The sequence below is a fragment of the Tursiops truncatus genome, chromosome 8, assembly GCF_011762595.2.
Source record: "Tursiops truncatus isolate mTurTru1 chromosome 8, mTurTru1.mat.Y, whole genome shotgun sequence".
Lineage (NCBI taxonomy): Eukaryota > Metazoa > Chordata > Mammalia > Artiodactyla > Delphinidae > Tursiops > Tursiops truncatus.
In genome coordinates, this window is record NC_047041.1 from 107,620,795 (window position 1) to 107,624,953 (window position 4,159).

Sequence of the window (4,159 nt, forward strand, 5' to 3'; positions counted from 1 at the left end):
TCTGCTGTTTCACATCTCGCGGAAGGGCTCCCTCCCCACCTCGCGTCACAGAACCCTCTCCCACAGCTTCCCTGGGGCTGCAGGGTCCTCACCTGCGAGGTCTCGAGCCTCCTGGAGTCCAGAGGAGAGGAGACCTACCTCCCGCCCCTCCCCCCACCTCCCCTCCCTTTCTTTTCTATCTGCGCTCACTCCCTTGACAATCTCCCGAGCGGAAGAGCCGAAGCTCCGACCTCTCCCATCTTTGCCTCCCGGTGAGGGCAGGCTCCAGCCCTGGCCCCCCCGACTCACATGTCCACCCACCGCCCTGACCTCTCCACCGGGCATCTAATGGGCAAGCTCCTACCCACCCCAATGCCCTTCCCCGGCCCCCGATGGGGGTGCTGCCCATTCACCCACACTCCACAGCCGGTCCATTGCCAAACTGCCACCTTCACCACTGACCTAGCCCCCAGCTCAGTCTCCTGCTTCCCTCAGCCCGTGTGTCCGTCCTCACCCTGCAGTGGGGCCCGAAGGGCAAGGCAGGGCTCTACAGCCTCTGCCCGGTCCCCCAGGGCCCTTCACTCAGGGCTAAGGCCCGGCTCTGGCTCACCCTGCGGCCCCTCGCCCCGCCCGCCTCGGGCACAGCCGTGTGCCTGCAGCTCCGCCCTCCGACCCGCCAGGCCCTGCCGGGGCACCTCCCCCAGACAGGCCCCGGCTCCCTCCTTCCCTCCCCCCTCCCTCCCATGACGGCCACTGAGCGGGACCCCACCAGCAGAAAGGGGTTCTCTGCTCTACTCCCCCGTGGCACTAACGCGTGGCCTCATTCCCAGTGATCTGTCCACTCTGCCCGCCGTCGCCAGGCTCCCGCTGTGCGTGGCTCCGCGCATGGCCCGGTCCCTGCACGCGGCTCGCCCTGGGTCCCGGGCTGCCACGTGGCACAGCTCCTGGCGCAGCCCGGGCCCCGAGGTCGCCGCGGTACTTCCCGCGCCGGCGGCAGCGCCCTCACTCTTTGTCAGTTGATCCGGATATCTGAGGACCTTTGACGTCCATGCAGATTCTGCAGTGTTCGCTGACTTCCTCTGAAGACCGGGCCACGAGGCTGTCTGGGCCACGCTCACGGAGACGCCTGTGTGATGGCCCAGGCCCCACGTGTCCCCACGGGGTTGGCTGTGAATCGCCAATCCGCTGCCCAGGGCCCAGGTCAAATAGGTCAGAGCTGTGACCTGCATGTGCCCAGGACCAGGCCGGCCGCTGGCGCCCGGCTCTGGCCTCAGACCAAGCAGCCCTCCCCAGTGGTTCGGGCCTGGGTGGGAGTCCAAGTGTCCCTGGATGGGGTGGGCTTGCTGGGGGCAGAGGTCAGGAGAGGGCTGCAACCCAACCTGCCCACCACGGTCACAGGCTCCCCAGTGTCCTGTGTCCCTGTCCATCTCCTTCCCCATATCCAGGAGCCCCCAGCGCCCTTTATCTGGGCAGAAGCTGCCCCTAGTCAGGTCCCCCCAGCATGAGGGTGGACGCCCCTTCCCCATCTGCCTGGGGCAGGACCCAGAAATGAAGGGGTGTCCCTGCCAAGGCCAGACTCCACGGGGGCCAAAGGGGTGGGGTGTGAGCCACAGAGGCCAGCCCTGGCCCCGGGACCTCTTCTGGCCATGTGTCCCCACCCCCGTGGTGACAAATCATCCCCCCTCCCCCCCAGCATCCAGCAGGGGGGGGCCCCAAGCACAGCCTGGAGGAGCCGCCCTGCAGGCAGAGCCGTGGACGCCTCGGGGGGCCGAACCCGGCTCTGTTGCTCTTCCTGACACCACCTGGCCAGGGCTGCGGTTCTGGTGTGGCAGCAGGGACCCGTTATCTGGTTACTCTTGCTGCCTGGTCACAGTTCCAGGCAGGGGAGGGGTTGTGCACTCCTGCGGGGGTGGAGGGTTAGTCACTGTGTTGGCGTCCATCCCAGCCAGAGAGGAAGAGGGGGCTCCCTCCGACACCCGATCCCCCCCGGGGGCAGTGGCGCTGATCAGGGTGCCACCTGCGGCTACAGGGCCAGCCGGTCTCTGGGGCAGCAGCTCCCAGATCCAGAGGGCCGGGAACTTCCTGCTCCCAAGGAGGGCGTCCCATGGGGGTGGCAGTGACTTCCCTGCCCGGACCTCGTTGCCACGTCCATCCACCTCCCACTCAGGCTGTCTCCTGGGCCCAAGGGGTCGTGGGGTCATGGCTGTGGGAGCGCCTCGGCCCCTACCTGGTCTCTGACAGGGGAGGTCAGGCTGTGAGGTCAGCTCCACTGCCCACACGGCCGGCCGGAGCAAACAGCCGGGTCAGGCGGGCCATGGGGGCCTGGACCAGGGCACCAGGCACTTGGCGCTCAGGACGGGGCAGACAGGGGTGGGAGTGGGCAACGCCGGCCAGAGGGGTGTAAACTGTAAAGGGCGGTCCTCGCCCTCATCCAGGGTCCTGGAGGCCCTGCGGACCTCAAGGGGCGGCCCAGCCTCAGAGGACGTAAGCCACCTCCCTGGACCCCTGAGACCCCTGACTCTGCTTCCTGAGCCCCTGGCCCAGCCGGAGGCGCCAAGACCACTGTGCTGCCACCTTGTGGCAGTTCAGGGACTGCAGCCCGGTCCTGGAGGTGGGACTTTTGGTGTCACCAGCCCCGGACCCACCCGGCCCCGAGACCCAACTCAGCCTGGCCCCGGTTCTTGTGACCAAGGCAGCGTGAGGTGGACGCAGTGGGCATATCTAATTCCAGGAACCGCAGCAGGGACATGAGGACATGAGTCCAGCTTCCTGTGTTTCCACAGCTGACCTCCAGCAAGCTGCCCTCCCCAGGCCTAGATTCCAGCAGGACTGAGAGCCTGCTCCCACCCCCCATGTTGTCGTGGAGGACAGGTGGTGAGGCATCCGCCCCTGCCCTGCATCCACGCCTGGCCACTCGAGCCCACTGCCCCGTGTCCTCAGGTCCCCGAGGCCTTCTCTGGCCCAGCAAAGGGGCCCCAAGATGCCGGAGCGGTGGGAAGCTCGGCAGGACTGTTAGCCCCAGGCGACCCTGGTGGCCGGCACGGTCCAGCCTGGCAGCGCCCGCCCCGTCGGGGTCCAGGCCAGGCTGGCCTCCCAGCAATGGCCGGGGTCGGCGGGCTGGCACCTGGCCCCGTGGGCTTGTCTGCTCTGCGTGCCCCTTCCTGGCACTCAGGCTTGGGGAGCTCGGGACACCCTGTGCATTCCTGTGCTGGACCCTGCCCCCTGCCCCCCTCCACTGCCCTGTGTGGGCAGCAGCCTCCCTCCATGCCTGGAGAGGGACATCCGCACGGCCCTTGCCCACCCTCCCAGTGCTGCTGTGGGGCTGGGTCCAGCCTGAGGCCAGTGTGTCACCGGGGGTGTCGGGGACTCCCCTGGGGCCTCTGAGGAAGAGGGGGCGGGGTTTTCGAAACTTGGAGGTTCTCAGGGCAGGGGGCAGGGGTCACGGAGGGGAGGGCAACAGCACTGCTGGGGGACTGGTCTCCCTTGGGCCTGCGTGCACACACGCATGTGCACACACAGGTGCACCGCACACCGAGCTTGACTTTGGTGTGACGGGAGAGTCGAGATTTGTAGAGAGAAGGTGGAGCCTTCCCAGTCCGACGGCTCAGCTGGGTGGACCCGCGGGACCCCCGCCCTCCGTCCAGCCAAGTGCACAGGAGACCAGGCAGCTGGCCTGCCCTGCCCCGGGCCCACGTCTGCCCTCCGACCTGCTCCCGGCGTTTCCGGACAAGCTTACAAACCACACGGAGCCACGCCTGCAAATGCTCCACGTGTATTTGCGAAACCGACGGCCCCTTCCTGAGGCCCAGGGCCGAGGCGGGGTGAGGCTCTGCCGCCCAGCGGCCGGCCGAGCAGTCGTTGCTGCATCTGAGGGACCGCTGTGGATCGGGCCCTTACGTGATGCTGAAGGTTGGGACCAGCAGGCTGGCCCCACAGAGGAGCCTCCCCCACCCCCTGCCCCCCGGGCTGCTCCCGAGCAGGCGGCTGCAAGCCCGTCAGGGCCACTGCACACCCGGGGCCGCTGGACTCGGAGAGGGACGAGAGGGGTGGACCGTGCGTCCTAGGCTTGGGTCACCTGGACCGGGGCTCAGGTTCCACTGGCCCTGGAGGCTGAGACTGCAGCGAATACAACCGTTCTTGTGGGCCTGTCCTGGGGGGACAGGGCGGGGCTCCAGCCCGT